A 24,413-nucleotide genomic window follows, 5' to 3' on the forward strand; every position below is an offset into this window, starting at 1 on the left:
TTCCAGGAGTAAGTAAATTAATTAAAAGAATGTCTGTCTGCTGTTTGTGATTGCTTGTTCATCTGATGTGAAATAGTAAGGAGACTGATCCAGATTTTCAAAATACTTTAATACACAAAACAAAAATGAGTATTACATCGAGCAGAAGTCGTTCAATGTGTTTTTAAAAAAAAATACAAAAGGTGGACGGTTTAGTACACAACTGTTTCGTATGGTCATTTTTTGATATGAGCTGTGTGGTAGCTTTAGCATCTTATGGACTATCAGCCTATAGTATCTCCAATGGAAGCAGTTTAATGCTTGCAAGCAGTAAATTAACCATTGTTTTTTCACATGTAATTTTGGTACACTTAGGTGGATCATGCACACACTGAAAATGACATCTGTGGTAACTTCAATGAAAGGCAAAGCTAATGCAAAACTTATCCACAAAATGCGTTTTCTCTGAGAAGGAAAACGTAAAAAAAGATGTATTGCTTCAGAAATGGTTGAGAGACTAAACAGAACTTTTAAAAACCCATAACATATAAAAGTTTATTTATAGAGGGAATTCAACATTTATAAAACTTTACAATACAATGAAATATGGTACCCATTTGGTCTTTAGTTTGCAGAATAGCAGAACGTTCATTCAGTGTGAGGCAGTCCAGAGACTGCTGAATGTATTGTCCCCCTTGATGAAATCTATCTGGCGTTGTCTACATCCATACATTAGTCCTGTGATATCTGACACCACTGGCTCCATTTTTATAGAACCTGGGTGAATGATGCGTCTTGCCATAGAGATCTGGCATTTACAAAATGACAGATTGGCCCAAGGGGGCCACTATAGTAATCAACTACATTTCCAAACTTTAAACAAGCATATGTCCTGTCCCGTTTGAGCCACAGTCATTACTTTTTAACATTTCATTTTGTACATATATGCATCTCCTTATGAGCAACACGTTTCCCATTAGAACCTATATGCTCGGTCTATTACATACAGCGAAGGATAGTTATTACTTAAAAAAAAAATGAATACACAGAAAATACGTTCTAATTGTTGTCACTACCTGGGGGTGGGGCACTGAATCATTCGTGGGGATGACATGTTTACTGTTGCCTTGTTTTTTTGTTATATAACTGCATCCATATGAACAAACACCAAGAATGTTGTAATTCTGTGTGAGAAACCTACATCAAAATAATGTATCTCAAGAATTTAACTGACAAGCAGGAAGTGCCTAAAACAAATGAATATAACATAGAGATGATTCTCTCCAAGGGGAGACAATAACATGTTTACTCAGCGAAAAATATATAATTTCTACCTTATAGTTTCAACCTTATACCACATTGTTAATCAATATAAATACTATATGTTGGAAAAGGTTCCTTTGACACATCTGAATGTAAGTCTTATGAAAAGGAGGAGCACAGTACTCTGTAAAAATCTTTGGAAAAGGAATCAATTTGACTTGAGGCAGTTTGAATAGAAGCAGTCATCCCTGTACATACAGTACTGCCTTCAGTACAGCAATGTGAAAATGACATGAGCACTTAATAAATCAGTCATGTGTCAGTCAGTCATATTGATGTGAATGTCATCCTTGATCCTCTCCCAGACTCGTTGGCTCCCTTGTTGTTTGGGGATATTTGTGGTAAAGGTCTGTCTCCAGTGTGTTGCTTCCCACTCCAGGTCTGGTCCTGATTGAGTTGCGTTGTGTCTGTGTTGGAATGGTGGGAGGCAGTGTGAGAGGGGACAGGGCAGGTGAGGCTGCTGGCTAGTGAGACTTGGGCAGGGTACAGTCATGATGATGATGGATATTGTCGTGCTGTTGGGATGATTCTATTAAAGCTTTGAAAGACAGTTCTGTGGTCGTGGATTTTGAGAGGATAAGGGGTGTGTGTTTGCTGGGAAGAAGGTGCAAGGGGAAGCAGGCTGAGGGGGGATGCCGTCAACGGGGGAGAGGGGCGAGTCTATAGCGCTTCCATCGGAAGAAGTGGGGCTGGTGCACCATCCTCCTTGAAGGTATCGAATGCACTTCTTTTTCCTCCTAGGAACAGTCAAGAGAGTTATCTGTGAATAAAGCGTGGATGCAAAGTGTCACCAGAATGAACTTTTTACTGTTTTCAACATGATGGAATTGAGTTTTCAGTCAAGTCGAGAGATATTTAACTGCAAATCCATTGAATACCATTGAATATGTATAGATCATTCAATGCCATTTCCTTGATTTTTGTGGTTGTTGTAATGAACATTATAAATGTTGTGTTCTAAGCTTAATTGTTAACAAACAGCAGCTGTTGGCCTCTTCTTCAACCAAATGCAAAACCAAAGTAGCACACCTTATCTCATGATCATTACCAGAATATAACGTGAGTCACTTGGTGCCACCGCAAGTAAAGGCGCGAGGACATATTTAGAGAGAGAGGGAAAGAGGAAGAGAGAGGGAGAGCGATTCTAAATGTCAGAGTTCACCATCAAAAGCTGCACTGCCTGACCACATGAATGGAGAAATTTGAGGGCAGATGAGCATGTGAAATGCTATCAAAGTGCAGAGCAGCGGTGAATGTGCAAGAGAGTGCGTTCATCTGTGGTGATCAGGATTCGCACTAACCACATTCGCCTCCCTTTGTTCTCTCGTCTCGCAACACACACACACAGTGGTTAGGAGATTTCCATGATGTGACAGCGTGGTGGGGAAGACACTGGCATGATGGAGTTGAGGGGAGTGTCAGGCTTTCTTCACACCTCTACACTGATGTTAACAGATTGAGTTGGTAAAAAAGGTGCTGATGATGAGCATGACCCATCCTCCATCCACTGCTTTGTCATTTCCACCAATAGCATAACCAAGAAATGGCTGTTTTAAGCAGAGAGCATCTCCCCCCCGTGCTGGCTTCTCTACCTGTAGGGGGCAATGTGGGTCACAAAACAGGTTAGTGAGATGAGTGCATGCAGAGCGGAGCACAGCAGGGGGCTGAGGCGCGCTCACAGAGGAGGGAGAGAGAGGTAGCAGACCAAGAGGTACACACCTGCAGGGACCGCACCAGTCCGTTTGTTGGTTGAGGCCGAAGCGAGCTCTGCATTTCTTAGGAGAGCCAGGGTCTGAGCACAAGGCAGCATGCGCACACAAAATAAGTTGTGAAAGAGAAGGAGATGAACAAAGAGAGAGAGGGTAATGGAGAGAGAGATCAGATCAAGAGGTCAGGGCAGAAGTTGAAGCATTGACAGAGATGGTAAATCAGAACGCCATCAAATCAGACTGTTAGTGCCCAATTACTGAGTAGGAGCCAGAACAGAGTAGATGGAGCAGGACTCCATTCAGGACACAGGCCATTAGAGAGGAGAGGAAAAGCTTTCACACTCTGTTAGTTAGAGCAGCAATGACCCAGTCAGAGTACAAACCAATAATAGACGTGGGTACGGCTAGGGGACCAGGAAAGTTGTTTCAAGCAATAGAATAAGGGTTGAATAGAAGTATATCGTATTGAAGCTCAGGGTTGGTCCAGGAGTTTGGTAGAGAAGAGAGAGAGAGGACATTACCTGCGGAGGAGTCCTGCTGCTTTTCTCTTTTTCTTCTCTTCTTCTTGCCCTGTTGGAACACACAACCAGACACACAGAGAGTCAGTAGGGGAAACACAATCAGACACACAGAGAGTCAGTAAGGGAAACACAACCAGACACACAGAGAGTCAGTAGGGGAAACACAATCAGACACACAGAGAGTCAGTAGGGGAAACACAATCAGACACACAGAGAGTCAGTAGGGGAAACACAACCAGACACACAGAGAGTCAGTAGGGGAAACACAACCAGACACACAGAGAGTCAGTAGGGGAAACACAACCAGACACACAGAGAGTCAGTAGGGGAAACACAACCAGACACACAGAGAGTCAGTAGGGGAAACACAACCAGACACACAGAGAGTCAGTAGGGGAAACACAATCAGACACACAGAGAGTCAGTAGGGGAAACACAATCAGACACACAGAGAGTCAGTAGGGGAAACACAACCAGACACACAGAGAGTCAGTAGGGGAAACACAACCAGACACACAGAGAGTCAGTAGGGGAAACACAACCAGACACACAGAGAGTCAGTAGGGGAAACACAACCAGACACACAGAGAGTCAGTAGGGGAAACACAACCAAACACACAGAGAGTCAGGAGGGGGAACACAACCAGACACACAGAGAGTCAGTAGGGGAACACAACCAGACACACAGAGAGTCAGGAGGGGAAACACAACCAGACACACAGAGAGTCAGTAGGGGGAACACAACCAGACACACAGAGAGTCAGTAGGGGAACACAACCAGACACACAGAGAGTCAGTAGGGGAAACACAACCAGACACACAGAGAGTCAGTAGGGGGAACACAACCAGACACACAGGGAGTCAGTAGGGGAAACATGTTTCTATGTTATCTGTACGTGATATCTCTAAGAAGACATGGGAGAACCATGTTATGAAATTCACCATGTTCATGAGCCTGGTGTACCAGAGATGCCCAATTCACAAGTCATGGACTGGGGTCTGAGGACAGTTGATGATCATTCAGGCCACAAATGACTATATTGAAGTGTAAATATCCACAGTAGTGGATTGTCCTGCCACCACCATACTAGAGGTGGACCTCTACACCATAATGTTTTAAAGTCCATGGGCTATACAGTGGGACCTTAATGGCAGCACAGACACGGTTGGGGTTGTATTGCTGAAGAGAGTTATTCAGTCTGGAGTGGCATATTGGGGAGAGGATGTGGGAACAGCTCTTTGATGCCTACGTAGAGACTTGTCTACCCTCGCTGCTCCCTGAAGCAGAGTGTGTGTGGTTATGACCTACGGGAGAAAACCCCACGACTGGGTGGCCTTCCTTTTCCTGTTTTGCTAACAGATCACATGACTACCCTTGTTTTCTGGCTTGTGTTTGGGAACGGTAGACTATAGCAGGGGGTAGCCTAGAGCAGGGGGTAGCCTAGAGCAGGGGGTAGACTAGAGCAGGGGGTAGACTAGAGCAGGGGGTAGACTAGAGCAGGGGGTAGCCTAGAGCAGGGGGTAGACTAGAGCAGGGGTAGCCTAGAGCTATAGCAGGGGGTAGCCTAGAGCAGGGGGTAGCCTAGAGCAGGGGGTAGCCTAGAGCAGGGGGTAGCCTAGAGCAGGGGGTAGACTAGAGCAGGGGGTAGACTAGAGCAGGGGGTAGACTAGAGCAGGGGGTAGACTAGAGCAGGGGGTAGACTAGAGCAGGGGGTAGACTAGAGCAGGGGGTAGACTAGAGCAGGGGGTAGCCTAGAGCAGGGGGTAGACTATAGCAGGGGGTAGACTAGAGCAGGGGGTAGCCTAGAGCAGGGGGTAGCCTAGAGCAGGGGGTAGCCTAGAGCAGGGGGTAGACTAGAGCAGGGGGTAGACTAGAGCAGGGGGTAGACTAGAGCAGGGGGTAGACTAGAGCAGGGGGTAGACTAGAGCTGCAATTAGTTTTAATGTGTTTTGGGACAGCATTTTCTCAGACTATTTTTTGCATCTTTGGTGAAATCAGAAGATAGATACACAGAAATAGACAAAGTGTTAAAGAGTAAAATGTATGTTCACATAAAAAAACCTTCATCCATAGTACATTGCGTCATATTAATCTGATTTATACTAAATCAGATGCAGTCGTAAAAGCTTCATGCACAACCTCATTGACAATGCCACCACTACCATCTCGTAACCCTCTTTACCCTAACCAGCTAATCTCACAACTATCCACAGCCAAGAGAGAGAGAGAGAGAAATGAGAGAGCCAAGTCCCTATCGTGTGTTATGATTCAGAAGCCCAAACTCTATCAAGCCAAGGAAAGGAAATAGGATGTGTAAAAGATCTCCAGGAAGGAAGGAAAGTGAACGTTCTCCCTTTGAGACTCATCCTGTGTGTTTTCATATGGGGTGAGAGAAGACTGGCAATTATAGTCCAGAAAAACCACCTCCCATAGAAATACATGCAGATACATAGCTTCCATAACATTAGCCACCTCCCCTCTGTGCCGACCCTAAGGGAGGATATAGCCTAACAGTGGTCCCCCAAAGCCCAGAATCCTCTCCAGCCCAGGTCCCAGCTGTCCTCTCCCTCTCAACAGTCCGAGCCTCACTGCCTGAGGAGAGCAAGCCAAAGCCACCCTGCTGTTAGTAGAGCGGGTAAGGGGGGTAAAATGTGTGCCCTACCCAATCAGCTTTACTCTTTTCCCCCGCGCACCCTCTAAGGCCTGCATCCTGGAAGAGTTCAACAGCAACTTCACAATTGAGCATAGCACAGAAGAGTAGTTAAGCAGCAACAAACATTACATAGAGACGTTAACATGTCTCTACTACACATCATATTTATCTGAACAGTATTTAAAGCAATTCTCTCAACTACTTATTAACTCATTTTACAAGCAAGCCCACTACTAATTACACATTTCATAGTCAGTGCACTGTTGCAACAGAAAAAGGTGCCCTCCATGCATAGAACTACCAGTGAAATGAAAACCTATTCAAATAATACAGAGATGAGGGGAGCGGGAGGTTTGCAGCTGACTCTGTAATGCTATGTTTAATAAAAGCAAAACTCATCGTGCGTCACTAACAGCGAAGCACTCAACAGCCAATTAAATCACCTCCCTGAACAGCCATTAATGACCAACTAATGTCTAGTACCATCTATCTCATTCTCAAACCCCACTAAAGGAATGGCATGCCAAGAGGTTATAACACTGGTCATAACACTACAGTCATAGACTAGTCCAACATTTCCCAAACTCTGTCCTCAGGACCCCAAGGGGTGCACGTGGTGGTTTTTACCCTAAAACTACACAGCTGATTCAAATGATCAAAGCTGGATGATTAGCTGATTATTTTGGATCAGCTGTGTAGTTCTAGGGCCAGAACCAGAACGTGCACCCCTTGGGGCGGTCCCCAGGAGCGAGTGTGTCAAACCCTGCACTAGTCTCTCTAACATGATCTGCACTGATACATTACATACAATGTGCCAAATAAATACTGTCTAGATCGGATAGAATAGGTTCTATTTCTGTATGTAGACACTAGCCTTAATGATTGACAGTTGGCAGGGTGGGGTCATGCTGTATGTGTGTGTGTGTGTGTGTGTGTGTGTGTGTGTGTGTGTGTGTGTGTGTGTGTGTGTGTGTGTGTGTGTGTGATCAGGAAGAGGCGGCCCTTACGTAGTTGTCTCTGGCGGACCAGCTGGGGTAGAGCTGCATGTGTAGCTGCCGCTCCTTCCTGGCCAGCTCATAGTACTTGGCCTGCTCCTCCCGGGTCAGGGCGTGCCACTGCAGGGGAGACACACACACACGCAAAATAAAGAAACCATTTAGATGTTGTTCATTAACCTAGTCAATGATGCAGAGACAATGATGAGATCAGAACTGTGACATCAGTTCCCATGACTACAACCTCTGTGCAGATCATCTCTAATAGGTGGATGATATAAACACAATTATAAACTGGGTGGTTCCAACCCTGAATGTTGATTGGCTGACAGCCGTGGTATTTTTAAGCAAAACGGCCCGAGGAAGTGTGATATATGGCCAATATACCATGATTAAGGGCTATTCTTAGGCACGATGCACAACGTGGTACATAAGAACAGCCCTTAGCCCTGGTATATTGGCCATATACCACACCCCCCAGGCCTTATTGCTTAAATGACTAACACATAAAGGAAAGCCCACTGTTCCAAGTTTTGAGACAAGGACAGACAACATCACATAGGGTATTCATCACATTTAGATACTTCTGCATCCTGGTCAATGGTATCGTGTCAGCAGTCAGTCAGGTGAAGGGGGTAACTCCCAGGGTAGTAATTCACATTACTGACATATTCCTCTCAAGTCCATCTCTCATGTGTGAAATTAACAGCAGGGGATGAGATGAGGGATTTGGGAATGAATCTGTCTATGCTGCGTGAGTATTCATGTATGTGTGTTTCAGAGCGAGTGTGTATGTTTCATTATGTGTGTGTTCTTGCTGCTCACCCTTCGGCCCAGTATCTGGTTGATGGCAGCGCTCTCCTTCAGTGTGCACTCAGCGATCACCTTGGCCCTCATCTCCTTCATGTACAGCATGAAAGCATTCAGAGGCTTCTTGATCACCGGCTTCTTGGGCTCCTTCTCCCGCTTGGGCTCCTGGTGAGGCTTACTGAGAGAGTGAGTGAGTGAGTGAGTGAGTGAGTGAGTGAGTGAGTGAGTGAGTGAGTGAGTGAGTGAGTGAGTGAGTGAGTGAGTGAGTGAGTGAGAGAGAGAGAGAGAGAGAGAGAGAGAGAGAGAGAGAGAGAGAGAGAGAGAGAGAGAGAGAGAGAGAGACAAGAACCACAGGGACCCAGGGTGAATATGTACACAGGAACATTCATCCATCTAAGCTTTTAATACACTTTAAATGAATGCAGGAATGGGAGACAACGGTACACATTGTATGCCATGTAGATCCCACATTTCCTTTGAAAGACAGCTCAAGGAGGTAGTGTAGAGATGTGGGGGTACTTACGCGTACATGTTCCTGTCATAATGGTCCAGTTTGCCTGAAGGGGGCATGATGGCTGGGTGGGGGATCCCCGTGGGGTGCATGCCTGGCCCCAGCATCAGAGAGTGAGAGAACCTAGAGGGAGGGAGAGAGAGAGAAGGGAATAAAATAGAGGAGGGAAGGTGGTAGAGAAAGAGAGACAGAGACCATAGCATCAGAAAATACGCTTCATTTTTATATATGTCTCTACATGGCCATGAAGCGCTGAAGCACGAGGGTGGTTTGTTGGCCCTTTAAGCATAGGCTTCCAGACAGTCCTCTCAGGGCAGTAGGACTGTGAGCAGAATCACTCAATGCCAGCAGATGGAGCTCTAGTCACTCTCAGAAAAATAACTAGGAAGCGCTGGTAGATACTCTATGTTTCATTAAATACTTATTTTCAGTTTGTGGAGTTGTTCCCCACTTTGCTGCTATAACAGCCTCCACTCTTCTGGGAAAGCTTTCCACTAGATGTTGGAACATTGCTGTGGGTACTTGCTTCCATTCAGCCACAAGAGCATTAGTGAGGTTGGGCACTGATGTTGGGTGATTAGACATGGCTCGTAGTCGTCTTTCCAATTCATCCCAAAGGTTTTCGATGGGGTTGAGGTCAGGGCTCTGTGCAGGCCAGGCAAGTTCTTCCACACCCATCTCGACAAACAATTTATGTAAGAACCTCATTTTGTGTATGGGGGCATTGTCATGGTGAAACAGGAAAGGGCCTTCCCCAAACTGTTGCCACAAAGTTGGTAGCACAGAATCATCTAGAATGTCATTGTATACTGTAGTGTTAAGATTTCCCTTCACTGGAACTAAGGGGTCTAGCCCAAACCATGAAAAACAGCCCCAGACCATTATTTCTCCTCCACCAAACTTTACAGTTGGCAGTATGCATTCGGACAGGTAGTGTTTTCCTGGCATCCACCAAATCCAGATTCGTCCATCGGACTGCCACATGATGAATCGTGATTCCTCACTTCAGAGAACATGTTTCCGCTGCTCCAGAGTCCAATGGCGGTGAGCTTTGCACCCCTCCAGCCAATGCTTGGCATTGCGCATGTTGATCTTAGGCTTGTGTGAAACCCATTTCATGAAGCTCCCGACAAAGAGTTATTGTGTCGACGTTGCTTTCAGAGGCAGTTTGAAACTTGGTAGGAGTGTTGCAACCGAGGACAGGCGATTTTTGTGCGCTAAGCACTTCAGCACTCGGCGGTCCCGTTCTGTGAGCTTGAGCGGCCTACCACATTGAGGCGGAGCCGTTGTTGCTCCTAGACATTTCCACTTCACAATAACAGCACTTACAGTTGACAGGGGCAGGTCTAGCAGGGCAGAAATTTGACAAACTGACTTGTTGGAATGGTGGCATCCTGAAGTCACTAAGTTCTTCAGTACGATCCATGTTTGTCTATGGAGATTGCATGGCTGTGTGCTCAATTTTATACACCTGTCAGCAACGAGTGTGGCTAAAATTAGCCGAATCCACTAATTTGAAGGGGTGTCCACATACTCCATGTAGTGTATGTGTTGATATACAGTTGCAGCGTATAGCAGTTGGCACACACAAAGCCAGGACACAGACATGTTGCAGAGGCCCCTGTACAAGGCAATAGCAAAGGGCACATGGGGGGAGCAAAAGCATTGGTCTGGAATAGTGGTAGGGGGTATGTATGATGCCATGCCCTCCCCAGACTGAAGCAGCTCAGCTCATACTGTACCTGGGGTAGGAAGAGCTGTTGGGGAGACTGGAGGAGTAGGGCTGTCTGAATCCACATGAGGACAGGGGATAGACAGGCTGACTTTGCCTGTGATTGGGGGGGGACAAATAGGGATGCAACAGGGGTCAACTAGGCTTCTGGCCAAATCCTCACTACCTGACTTCCTAGAATATATTTAGATTGTCTATTCCCACAGGGTACCGTATCTCAGACGGGAAGTTAAACGGGTGTCCTGACTCTCTGTGGTCACTAAAGATCCCATGGCACTTATCGTAAGAGTAGGGGTGTTAACCCTGGTGTCCTGGCTAAATACCCAATCTAGCTCTCATACGATCATGGCCACCTAATAATCCCCAGTTTGCAATTGGCTCATTCGTCTCCCCTGTAACTATTCCCCAGATCGTTGCTGTAAATGAGAATGTGTTCTCAGTCAACTTACCTGGTAAAATGAGAGTTAAATGAATACATGCCTCTCTGACTGGTAGTGTGTTATGTCTAATGGAAGTCTGGCTTCTCAGTCTACTAGCTAGCCAATGAGGGGCTTGATCCTGACTGGTTAAGGAGTGAAGCCCATCCTAATAAGGTCACCTGGGGAAGGAGAGTTGTTTGTTTAAGAGACAAGAGAACTTCATCCATGAGCTTCATGTCAGTGAGAGCTCCATGTGGGGCTTTGTAGGGTCCTGCTGAGTCCCCGGCCAGCAGAGGCATGACTGGGTTAACCTCACTGAGGGTCCTGCTGAGTCCCCGGCCAGCAGAGGCATGACTGGGTTAACCTCACTGAGGGTCCTGCTGAGTCCCCGGCCAGCAGAGGCATGACTGGGTTAACCTCACTGAGGGTCCTGCTGAGTCCCCGGCCAGCAGAGGCATGACTGGGTTAACCTCACTGAGGGTCCTGCTGAGTCCCCGGCCAGCAGAGGCATGACTGGGTTAACCTCACTGAGGGTCCTGCTGAGTCCCCGGCCAGCAGAGGCATGACTGGGTTAACCTCACTGAGGGTCCTGCTGAGTCCCCGGCCAGCAGAGGCATGACTGGATTAACCTCACTGAGGGTCCTGCTGAGTCCCCGGCCAGCAGAGGCATGACTGGGTTAACCTCACTGAGGGTCCTGCAGTGTGTATGACATGACTGTGTGGAGGCTGGATGGGGGGTGGATTTAAACAGGATCCTTTGATATGCTGCAGCCCCCCAGCCCCATTCGTCCCCCTCCCCAGCCCTCCTCAACCCCAGGAGGTCCCTGGGATCAAGGTAAGTAAAAGCAGGATCAGAGTTAGGGATGCTCCCATGTCCATAGGCCTCTCTCAGGGAGGAATTCACATGCTAATCCCAGCCAACAGGCCCATTAGGAGCAATTTGTCCTTCTCCTATCCCTGTAAGAGTATCAGCTATTCAAACCATATGAGTAATCTTGATAAATTTCTTGCTTAACCCTGTATCTGAACGTCTTTGAAACAAATTAACTGTGCATCTTAGTGCAGTCTGCTAAAGTAGGCTGTCCCTAGAGTGGGCTGTCCCTACAGTGGGCTGTCCCTACAGTGGGCTGTCCCTAGAGTGGGCTGTCCCTACAGTGGGCTGTCCCTACAGTGGGCTGTCCCTACAGTGGGCTGTCCCTACAGTGGGCTGTCCCTTGAGTGGGCTGTCTCTAGAGTGGGCTGTCCCTACAGTGGGCTGTCCCTAGAGTGGGCTGTCCCTACAGTGGGCTGTCCCTACAGTGGGCTGTCCCTACAGTGGGCTGTCCCTACAGTGGGCTGTCCCTACAGTGGGCTGTCCCTAGAGTGGGCTGTCCCTACAGTGGGCTGTCCCTACAGTGGGCTGTCCCTACAGTGGGCTGTCCCTAGAGTGGGCTGTCCCTACAGTGGGCTGTCCCTACAGTGGGCTGTCCCTAGAGTGGGCTGTCCCTACAGTGGGCTGTCCCTAGAGTGGGCTGTCCCTACAGTGGGCTGTCCCTACAGTGGGCTGTCCCTAGAGTGGGCTGTCCCTACAGTGGGCTGTCCCTAGAGAGGGCTGTCCCTACAGTGGGCTGTCCCTAGAGTGGGCTGTCCCTAGAGTGGGCTGTCCCTACAGTGGGCTGTCCCTAGAGTGGGCTGTCCCTACAGTGGGCTGTCCCTACAGTGGGCTGTCCCTAGAGTGGGCTGTCCCTACAGTGGGCTGTCCCTACAGTGGGCTGTCCCTAGAGTGGGCTGTCCCTACAGTGGGCTGTCCCTAGAGTGGGCTGTCCCTACAGTGGGCTGTCCCTAGAGTGGGCTGTCCCTACAGTGGGCTGTCCCTAGAGTGGGCTGTCCCTACAGTGGGCTGTCCCTAGAGTGGGCTGTCCCTACAGTGGGCTGTCCCTTGAGTGGGCTGTCCCTACAGTGGGCTGTCCCTACAGTGGGGCTGTCCCTAGAGTGGGCTGTCCCTACAGTGGGCTGTCCCTGGGAGTGGGCCCTACAGTGGGCTGTCCCTACAGTGGGCTGTCCCTACAGTGGGCTGTCCCTACAGTGGGCTGTGAGTGGGCTGTCTCTAGAGTGGGCTGTCCCTACAGTGGGCTGTCCCTAGAGTGGGCTGTCCCTACAGTGGGCTGTCCCTAGAGTGGGCTGTCCCTAGAGTGGGCTGTCCCTACAGTGGGCTGTCCCTACAGTGGGCTGTCCCTTGAGTGGGCTGTCTCTAGAGTGGGCTGTCCCTACAGTGGGCTGTCCCTAGAGTGGGCTGTCCCTAGAGTGGGCTGTCCCTACAGTGGGCTGTCCCTACAGTGGACTGTCCCTACAGTGGACTGTCCCTACAGTGGGCTGTTCCCCAAGTCACGTGCCATATAGTGGCCAGAGAGGGACACACCACACCATGCAGTGAGTCCTATCCAGCTCTTTGTCATGACAAAGGAGTCCCAGTGGCTGACATCTCTTCCCCAAACAAAGAGGGACACAAGAAAACCAAACAAACACGATCTGCACTAAGAAGATTACAAGTTTGTAAACAAGATGATTTTTTGACAATACCACAGCAAGTCTGTAGTGGCTGTTAACTTAAGTGTCTGAAACAAAAGTGAGTTGGGTGGTGGAGGGACAGACCAGGGAAATAGCAGCAATCTGCCTCGTGCCGAGCGGAGCCTGTTTAGGGATTGCCAATGTCCTTCACCAGCTTTAAAGACACACAGCATGGATGTGAATGGAAGTAGTCTTAGCTGACATTCCATTGGAGTAAACCAAATCCCCATCACATTTAAGAGAAGCCAACAACTGTTCAGCGGGATTTATACAAAGTTATTCTGACAGTTATATAATAACAGTTATAATAAAATGGATTTGTAAAGTTGAACTCAAGACAATGGATGGATTGTTAGCCAGAACGTGTGTTTCAACAATGTCATCTGAGATTATGGGTGTTAAAACATGCTATGATTTGGCATCGTCTACACTTTCTGTGATGCTGGGAAGGCAAGGGAAGGCAATAGTTTAATTCTGAGGACTCTAGACTAGATATGACCACTGAATTCAAGGCAGGGCATTCATATCCTAGTAAGTGACCTGTTCATTACTGTATGTGTGACCCCAAGACAACAAGCTATAGAGGGATGAAGTGGTTGCTATAGAGGGATGAAGTGGTTGCTATAGAGGGATGAAGTGGTTGCCATGCAATTAATGTGGCTTAGGTGAGACTGGACTGGTGGATGTAGCTAGCAGGGGCCAGTGGTGCAGGTCAGTGTGGTGTATGTGTTTGTGTGTATCTGTTTGCATAAAAAAAGAATAGTACAATAATAATGTTTTATCGTCACATACACAGGATAGGTGCAGTAAAATGTGTAGTTTTACAGGGTCAGCCATAGTACTAAGGCGCCCCTGGAGCAAATTGGGGTTAAGTGCCTTGCCCGAAGGTCACATCGCCAGATTTTTCACCTTGGTGGCTCGGGTATTCGAACCAGCGACCTTTTGGTTACTGGCCCAACGCTCTGACCGCTAGGCTACCTGCCGCCTGTGTGCCCATGTGTGTGTGTACGAGAGAGTATGTGAGTGTGTGTGAGTTTGCATAAGACTTACCATCCCATGGAGGGGGGCATCTGTCCTACACCGCCAGGGGGTAGGGAGTAGAAACCTGAGATGTCCTGGGACTGGGGCCTGTGAACGCCTGGAGGGGACACGCAGGAGAAGACATGCTCATTAACTCAGGGCCCCTGACTCAGCAAGGGCCTCATTACCTGGCTGGGCACCTACCATTACACACACAGGTCACACACACACATGTGCACACACACGCATACACACACAACCACCCCATTCTCATACATGGTGTGTGTGTGTATGTATGTGTGTGTGTTCACTAGCTAATTGGAAGGGTCAAGGGGGTGTTGATGTAAGATGTACGAGAACTAAGGTCAAAGGTTTCCACCAGAGGCCCCCAGCATCTTGTTGATCCAGTACATCTGACTCACTACCAAGTGAAGTGGAAAAAAACTCTGTGAACTAGGTCTTTCATTCCACTCCTTTATAACAGCCAGCCTCCTGTGAAAATAACATTGCCATTCTGAGCTTCTGTCGTCTTCTCCTTGGGCCAGCTGTTTTACTGTTTGGTCCCTGCTGCCTGCATCGCACCACCAACAATAGCTTTATAACAAAGGGATCTTGATCCAAGTTCCTCCCATGATGTGTCAGTCAGTCAGAAGCTCCTGAGAAGACCTGATGTTTTCCATTATGGAGATGGAATCACATAAAAGAGCAGCGTCCCAACACAAAACAAAATGGCTTTCTCTGTGCCTTTCAAAGGAAGTCATTTGTCAACAGCGAGCACCTAGCACTTAAGCACAACCCGAAGGTAACCTATATTTGTTACAGAAGAATGCTGCAGATGACTGTAATTTGACGTTGCTGTAGGCCTGTTTCTGCACTGGACCATCTATAAATCTGAAGTACTGGAATGTGACTGAGTCAACGTGACTCTCTCATCCTTCCCTCCAGACCCGTCCCTCCCTCCCTCCCTCCAGACCCGTCCCTCCCTCCCTCCCTCCAGACCCGTCCCTCCCTCCCTCCAGACCCGTCCCTCCCTCCCTCCCTCCAGACCCGTCCCTCCCTCCCTCCCTCCAGACCCGTCCCTCCCTCCCTCCAGACCCCTTCCTGAAAAAGCCCATGTCCTTCGTGTAGAGAACAGCTTGCAGTCTCAGTCTCTACTCTCCAGAGTCCAAACACAGTTACATCACACAAACGTCTGATGAGTTTGCACTAGTAATACCTACATTTAACTTCAACTTCCAGTTATTAATTTCTTGCCTATTTTGTTGCTCTACTAAGTCTTACAGTAAATAACAACATGAAATACTCCTGGAATGACCATTTAAAAACATATGTGAAATGACATTAGACCCAGAATCAGTCGCCAGTAAAAGATCAAACTGGCTCGTCAGATAACTCCCCAAGATGTTGTTAGGATATACTGTTTAAATAGCATTTCAATACTGACCTTTTACTGTTACCAAAACCACAATAAGTGAAACTGCTATCATATCACAGTTCTAAATGACTGGCCAGTAGCTCAGGTGCTGTGCCCTGAAAACATCTCAAAGACAAACCCCAGTACAGTACAGTAGTTTTGGTTTCTATTGAATTTCTCTCTTTTTCACCCTAATGCAGCAAAACAGTCACATCTGACGACTGCACACGTGAACAAATGTGACAAGATGGTGTGACTTTGGTTCGGTATGATGGTTGACGCACTGAATGACTAATAGTACAGGTCTGTACTGAATGCACTGACTGACAGATTAAATGACAGACTGACATGTTGACTGATATGCAGGCAGACTGGCAGAGTGAGGGAAAGGAAGACGGATGGAGGGTATGTGAGGGGCCTATTGCAAGAGAAGCTGCTGGAAACTCACACTCTGTCAGCTGTAGTCTCTGTACACTGCATTATGAGGTATGATGTGAAATGTGAGCTTCCTGTAGTAGTCCTTCAGTGTAAGGTGTCAGGTAAGAGGGGTATGATGTGATTATGTGTGAGCTAAGGGGGTGAGGTGAGAGGGTGTGAGAAGGGGGTAAGGACTAGGAGGTATCAGGTGTGTACAGGGAGGTCTAGACCTCTCATTATGGGGTGAGTCACTGGCATCAACCCTCACATCACCCCTGGGCATTGTCATGTTACTTAGCTACTACACTGCCCAGCCCCAGTGTAGACAAGGAGTGGCAGAGCAGGGGGATTCCCAGCTGGAGACAGAGAGATTGTCTGGGCTGATGCCTGTTACCCTGCACTGTTCTGTGAGAGGGGCCTTCACTCTCTTCCCCTGCCTCTGTCTGAGTGGTCAGAGAAAGGTTGAGGCCTTTCTCTGACCACAGGCAGTAGTACTGACAGACAGACACAGTCTTGGCCACACTCCAACACTGATCGCTTTTCAGCCCAGGTCAGTCTTCATCAGATCACTACAGGAGGGCATTTTCATCAGCTCGTTTTTTAAAGCTGTGCTTGGGTTAAAATGTAGTTTTTCCCTTTCACTGAAAATGAATCAGATCTATAGAATTGATAAAAATGAAATTGAACACGTGTGTCCATCGCTATTTCTCTGTATGTGAGTAGTAAGCTCATGTGAGGAGATGTTAAGGAGAGTGATGGAGAGCTCGTGGTGTGTAAGTCTCTGAGGGACTATGTGAGCCAAGTGTGCGAGCGACTGTGAGAGCGTCCTAAGCAGAACCTTGTGGATGGCCCTGTGTGATTGTCACCCTAATTGCTTCCAGCTCTCTCTCGGTGTGTGTGTGTGTGTGTGTGTGTGTGTGTGTGTGTGTGTGTGTGTGTGTGTGTGTGTGTGTGTGTGTGTGGCAGGCAAGCCCCTCTTGGGGATGCGACCACTTCAAGTGCGGTGGTGGGACAGCCGGAGGCTCCCTGGAAAGAAGGGCTTGTCTCTAGCCGGCATCCCAAATGGCACCCTTTTCCCTACATAGTGCACTACTTTTGGCCAGGGCGCATAGGTCTCTGGTGTTAAGTAGTGCACTATACCGGGAATAGGGTGCCATTTGGGATGCAGATCCTGTCTCTGGGCTACAGCTGCTGCTCGGCTCCACACGGCTCCACTGTTGCAGCTCAGGAATCAGGGGTGGAGTTTGTGTGCGTGTTAAAATTAAGCAGGAAGTACCACTTCACGTTTGTTCAGGTGAAGGCTAGAGGATGATTTCACTACTCTGCTGTGGTGACTGACAGGAGAAGGCTAGAGGATGATTGTACTACTCCGCTGTGGTGACTGACAGGAGAAGGCTAGAGGATGATTATACTACTCTGCTGTGGTGACTGACAGGAGAAGGCTAGAGGATGATTGTACTACTCTGCTGTGGTGACTGACAGGAGAAGGAGAAGGACTGACAGGAGAAGGCTAGAGGATGATTGTACTACTCTGCTGTGGTGACTGACAGGAGAAGGATCGAGGATGATTGTACTACTCTGCTGTGGTGACTGACAGGAGAAGGTTAGAGGATGATTGTACTACTCTGCTGTGGTGACTGACAGGAGAAGGATCGAGGATGATTGTACTACTCTGCTGTGGTGACTGACAGGAGAAGGCTAGAGGATGATTGTACTACTCTGCTGTGGTGACGGACAGGAGAAGGCTAGAGGATGATTGTACTACTCTGCTGTGGTGACTGACAGGAGAAGGCTAGAGGATGATTGTACTACTCTGCTGTGGTGACGGACAGGAGAAGGCTAGAGGATGATTGTACTACTCTGCTGTGGTGACGGACAGGAGAAGGCTAGAGGATGATTGTACTACTCTGCTGTGGTGACGGACAGGAGAAGGCTAGGGGATGATTGTACTACTCTGCTGTGGTGACTGACAGGAGAAGGCTAGAGGATGATTGTACTACTCTGCTGTGGTGACGGACAGGAGAAGGCTAGAGGATGATTGTACTACTCTGCTGTGGTGACGGACAGGAGAAGGCTAGAGGATGATTGTACTACTCTGCTGTGGTGACTGACAGGAGAAGGCTAGAGGATGATTGTACTACTCTGCTGTGGTGACGGACAGGAGAAGGCTAGAGGATGATTGTACTACTCTGCTGTGGTGACTGACAGGAGAAGGCTAGAGGATGATTGTACTACTCTGCTGTGGTGACGGACAGGAGAAGGCTAGAGGATGATTGTACTACTCTGCTGTGGTGACGGACAGGAGAAGGCTAGAGGATGATTGTACTACTCTGCTGTGGTGACGGACAGGAGAAGGCTTTCCCACTGTTCTGGCTGGTGTGTGTTAGGATGAGGGAGATGATAGGTTGACCTACCTTTCTGACTCATGTCTGTGGGCAGGTGAGGGGGGCTGGGGTTGAAGTGGTCGTTGCTGTAGGGCAGCAGGGACGTCAGGGGGTGCATCCCGTGAGACTGTTGGACCACTGAAACTTTGTTGGACTGCAACAGAGAGTGAGGGGGAGACAGACAGAGAGAGAGACAGACAGACGTAATTTTAAGCATGGCTTGGAACAAACAGATGTGCTTTGGAAGCAGAATACATTTGCTCCCATTCGGTTGGCTGGGGATTCGGGGAGGGGTGGAGGGTGTGGGGGTACATTTGATCGATAGGACTTTGATGATCAAGGGAGGCTGCGTGAGAGCTTGTTTGCTTTCATGTTTCTGTTTACAAATGGCTTTCAATAACTTAGGTGAAATCCAGTTATTTCTAATGCCAACAGCATGCTGTGTGACATATGATATGTCACAGTGGTTACCATGTTGGAGGTATTCACCCGTTCTTGGACACAGTTCCAATAGCAGAGCCTTTCATATGTTGTCAGTGTGTGTATGTGTTTGAAAGTTTGGCTGAGGCATTGATTTTCATGTGTATGTAGATACTTCAGAAAAGTTCTGTTTCTCTCTGCTGCTCTGAAGACTCCAGCAGCAGCACAACAGGGAGAGGCTGAGGCTCGCCTGGCCGGCTTCACATTGGCCCCTTCTGTTTTATAAAGTGAATGCCTTATCACTTTAAGGCAGTCCTTCCATGCGCGCCGACACACATTACTAAAACCCACTTTCAACATTACCCCTATCCCCACCTGATTACATCACATCTAAACCTGTGGGAGAGCTAAAACAAAATACTACCACTACTTGTAATGTTCCAAAAACACAGCAACACAACATCAGAGCTGAGAGAGAGAAAGAGAGAGGTATCGCAATAACTACCGTGGGATATGCGTCAACAGCAACCATGGGAAAATCCGCTGCATTGCCATTAACAGCAGACTCGTACATTTCCTCAGTGAAAACAAGGTACTGAGCAAATGTCAAACTGGCTTTTTACCAAATTGCCATATGATAGAGAACGTATTCACCCTGTACACCCTAATTGACAAACAACCAAAACAAACCAAAACAAAGTCTTCTGATGCTTTATCGATTTCCAAAAAACCTTTGACTCAATTTGGCATGAGGGTCGGCAATACAAATTGATGGAAAGTGGTGTTGGGGCACAAACATACAATATTATAAAATCCATGTACACAAACAACAAGTGTGCGGTTAAAATTGGCAAAAAACACACACGCAGAAACTGGCACAAGCCCCCCCGCTTCTCCTTCGCCCAAATCCAGACAGCTGATGTTCTGATAGAGCCCTACAAATCAGCTGGGCTAGACCATCTGGACCCTCTTTTCCTAAAATTTTCCACCGCCATTGTTGCAACCCCTATTACTAGTCCGTTCAACCTCTCTTTCGTATCGTCTGAGATCCCTAAAGATTGGAAAGCTGACACTCTAGACCCAAACTGTTACAGACCTATATCTATCCTACCCTGCCTTTCTAAAGTCTTCGAAAGCCAAGTTAACAAACATCACCGACGATTTCGAATCCCACCGTACCTTCTCCGTTATACAATCTGTTTTCCGAGCTGGTCACGGGTGCACCTCAGCCACGCTCAAGGTCCTAAACGATATCATAACCGCCATCGATAAAAGACAGTCCTGTGCAGCGGTCTTCATCGACCTGGCCAAGGCGTTCGACTCTGTCAATCACCGTATTCTTATCGGCGACTCAACAGCCTTGGTTTCTCTAATGACTGCCTCGCCTGGTTCACTAACTACTTCTCAGATAGAGTTCAGTGTGCCATTCTTTGGACACTGTGTTAACAAATCTCCAAACGAGTTTGAATACAACGCTCCTTCCGTGGCCTCCAAGAGCTCTAAAATTCTAGTAAAACTAAATGCATTCTCTTCAACCAATCGCTGCCCGCACCCGCCTGTATCACTACTCTGTACGGTTCTGATTTAGAATATGTGGACAACTATAAATACCTAGGTGTCTGGCTAGACTCTAAACTCTCCTTCCAGTCTCATTAAAAACTTCTTAGGGATAGCCCCCTTTTTTAAAATTTTCACCTAAAATGACATACCAAAATCTAACTGCCTGTAGCTCAGGCCCTGAAGCAAGGATATGCATATTCTTGGTACCATTTGAAAGGAAACACTTTGAAGTTTGTGGAAATGTGAATTGAATGTAGGAAAATATAATACAATAGATCTGGTAGAAGAAACTACAAAGAAAAACAACAACATTTTTTCCCCTTTTTTTCTACCTTTTTGAAATGCAACAGAAAGGTCCCACTTCTAACCATCACTGGTTGTAATTCCGATGGTGTCCACAAGATGGCGTCAGTGTATGTGCAAAGTTTCAGACAGATAACTTGAAGTATGAGCGAACTACATGACATTTAGTGTGAAGTCACCCAGGTACATTTGGGCAAATTGTGAAGGAGACATTTGCATTTATATAAAAAATTTCTGCAAGAAAATCTTCAAATCTGTATACTTGGACTGTATAGCTTTTCCAGTATTAGTAGCCATATTATAAGCTCAACATTTGCAGAACAACCAGTTTTCATAACTTCATAACTCTGAATATTCTTTTAGTTTTTGTCCAAAGGGAAAAGGCATGCTGTCGCACAAGGTTAGCAGCTACATTGTGCGACAGATACAGGGTTTCCGTAAATACTCCAGTAAAGCCCAGCTCATTGGCTATCTAGCTAGCTTTGTTTGACAAAGTTAGAGTCGATCAAGTGAAGACCGCCCACGTCATCGGTGTGCCATCGGTGTGCCATGTCTGACCAAATTTTGTCCTATAGGATATACTACACCACAAATGATATAGTGAAGTCTGGTTACGCTCTAGGATCACTGAGGAATACATACGAACATGATTTGACTAGTTGAAACAACGTTTAGGGTTAGATTTTCACAGATTTCTTTCTTTGCAAATTGAACGAGTGGAAATACAAAATCGATCGTGTATGCCATATGGAACTCTTTAGGATGTGAAAAAGGATTTTATCTAACAAAACGAAACTTCATGTTATCTCTGGGACCCTTTGGATGATAAATCAGAGCAAGATTTCAGAATGTAAGTACAAATTTCACCTTCAAATGTGAATTTATCAAAACTATCGCGGTGAAAAAAGTGTTTTGTTGTTAGGAGCTCTCCTCAAACAATAGCATGGCATTTTTTCACAGTAATAGCTACTGTAAATTGGACAGTTCAGTTATATTAACACGAATTTAAGCTTTCAGCCGATATAAGACACTTACAATGGGGAGAACATGTATTTGATACATTGCCGATTTTGCAGGTTTTCCTACTCACAAAGCATGTAGAGGTCTATGATGTTTATCATAGGTACACTTCAAATGTGAGAGACGGAATCTAAAACAAAAATCCAGGAAATCACATTGTATGATTTTTAAGTAATTAAAATTGTTTTACGTTTATTTCACTATTGTTTATTATCTACATTCCTTTGGCAATGTTAACATATAATTCCCATGCCAATAAAGCCCTTAAATTGAAACTGAATTGAGCGAGAGAGGGAGAGAGTGGGGTCTACAGTATATTCAGGAGTGAAGGGGCTTTATTGGCATGGGAAACATATGTTAATATTGCCAAAGCTCTCGCTCTCTCTCTCTCTCTTTGTGTAGCTCTCTCTTTCTCTCTCTCTCCCCCTCTTTCTCTCTCTCTCCCTCTCTCAATTCAATTCAATGGTTCTGTTCCAAGGTCTGAGGGTGATGTACCATCATAACATTATAGCCACACAATTTAATATTTACATCTTTGCCTTCCTAAAGGCAATTAGCCATCCTTGAAGTGGTTCTCTATGTGTGTTCCTTTTCTACACACACTCACAGAGACCAAATTATTATCACCCTCCCTCTATTAAACCACATTGTAACGGGATACACGCATAGGACTGAGTGCACACAAATACGCCCCCCCACACACACACTCACACTCACAGAAAGGTGAATTAACTCAAGACTTCAATCTAACTCGTATCTAAATCTTTGGTCTCCGATAACATCAAAGACAAAATTCCAATTAGATATTAAACCTTTTAAAGTACGGCAAACGCACTGCGCTCATCCTTCAGTAATCTAATTTCACTTAAAAGGACATATATTAGCATATTGATATTGCCTTTTATCTGGCGGGGTTGTGTTTGAACAGGAATCCGGTGTTAAATAAGAGGTAATGGTGTTTGAGACATCACTGGGAATTAATGATGGATGATGACCTTCCCCCCCCGACGGCCAATAGGCTACACCTTGACCCTTGTCTCTGCCGCTTCATTCCCTATGCTGATGAAACACTTTACACATAATGTATTCTTTGGTGTTCACAGACCTAAGAAGGTTTTTTGAAGCGGAAATTAGGGGTCCTGTTGGCAGCACGGCCAGAGTGCTTTGAGAGTAACGTCTTTAATCTCTATTTCATCGTTGATACATTAAACACACTCACTTCTCCATTGTTCATCTTGGCCCTCTGCTATATATCAAGGTTGAATGAGCTACAATCATTTGGATTGAATGGTCTTGCTTGGGGCTTTCAAGTAGGTTAAAAAATACATTGTTCTTAATCGACTTACCTGTATAAATAAAGGTAAAAAAAGAGAGATAAAATCCAAATCAGAGTTATGTTGTTAATTTGTCGTTTTGTAACGTTGTCATGAATTAAGATAAAAGATAAAATAGCACTAATAAAACACTCATTTCACACGTGAATCAGTTGCAAGTTCCCATGAATTGCCATTGTGTTAAGTACAGAAAACTGCTATGGTTGTAATGTCATGTACTGTTCATTACGTTACAGACCCTGTTCCCACTGTACTGCATACAGTGTAGGCTATCTGACGCCCCAGTGAAATCCCACATTGAGTGGCTGGGATGCAGACACAGACAGGCAAGTACACAGATGAGCAGGAGGGGCGACAGATGTGACTTAACCCATCCACTGTACCAGCGCCACACTGAGCCAGAGCCTTGCTGTGGTGCACTAGGCATTACTCATACACACACCCTCAGGTTTGTGTGCGAGCAGTAGTATAGAGGGGAAAATTACCCACACCTGACTGTTTGAGAGTGAAAGGGCTGGCTGAAGGGGCACAGAAAGTCGTCAGAATGAGACCTGAGACATTTACATTCTGTTTGATCCTGGAACTGGCTCTGTGCTATATATTGATACAGGTCAGCTAGGGATGGAAATCATTTTAAGAGTGGATGATTAAGTTTAATGTTCTATAAAAAGACTGAGACAGTAAAACAACAACAACAACAACAAGTAGAAGGCTGTTGTGGATAAGAGTGATACTGTTTGGACATTTGTATGTGTGTGTATGCATGTATGTGCGTGAGTGTGTGTGTGTGTGTGTGTGTGTGTGTGTGTGTGTGTGTGTGTGCTTTTGTGGATGTGTGTGTGTGTGTGTGCTTTTGTGGATGTGTGTGTGTGTGTGTGTGTGTGCTTTTATGGATGTGTTTATGAATGTGTCCCACTGGGCACAAACTGGTTGAATCAACATTGTCAATGTATTGTGATGTGGGATCTACGTGGAAAATACATTGGATTTGAAAAATGTAATCCTTATAAATTGTTGTTTTGAGGCGAAATTTCTACCACAGGATTATGTCATCGTGGTAACCAAATTTCAACATAGACAAAGGTTGTATAAAATATGTTGAATTTGGACCTTTAAAACAATGTCAGATCTTCAAGGTTATAACCACTATCAGAAAAAATAATTGATCAATTTACAGCTACACTTTGGGCTCCTATCCAGGGTTTTAACAGCTCTGTTTAGCTATGATATTAGTTACTGACTATTACCAATGTGCGTGAGAATGATTGATAAGAGATCTCCACTTACAAAAATTAAATAGATTCACTGTTCCTATCAAACTCATTCCAAAGCGCAGGTTTA

The 24,413-nt window shown here is 46.3% G+C and overlaps 1 pseudogene; it reads right to left on the reverse strand.

Annotated features, from left to right (window-relative positions):
• Positions 1 to 90: 90 nt before the first annotated feature.
• The window catches only part of LOC135550947 (lymphoid enhancer-binding factor 1-like), a 70,267-nt pseudogene continuing 45,944 nt past the window's right edge, over positions 91 to 24,413 (reverse strand).

Source organism: Oncorhynchus masou, chromosome 12, assembly GCF_036934945.1.
Source record: "Oncorhynchus masou masou isolate Uvic2021 chromosome 12, UVic_Omas_1.1, whole genome shotgun sequence".
Taxonomy (NCBI): domain Eukaryota; kingdom Metazoa; phylum Chordata; class Actinopteri; order Salmoniformes; family Salmonidae; genus Oncorhynchus; species Oncorhynchus masou.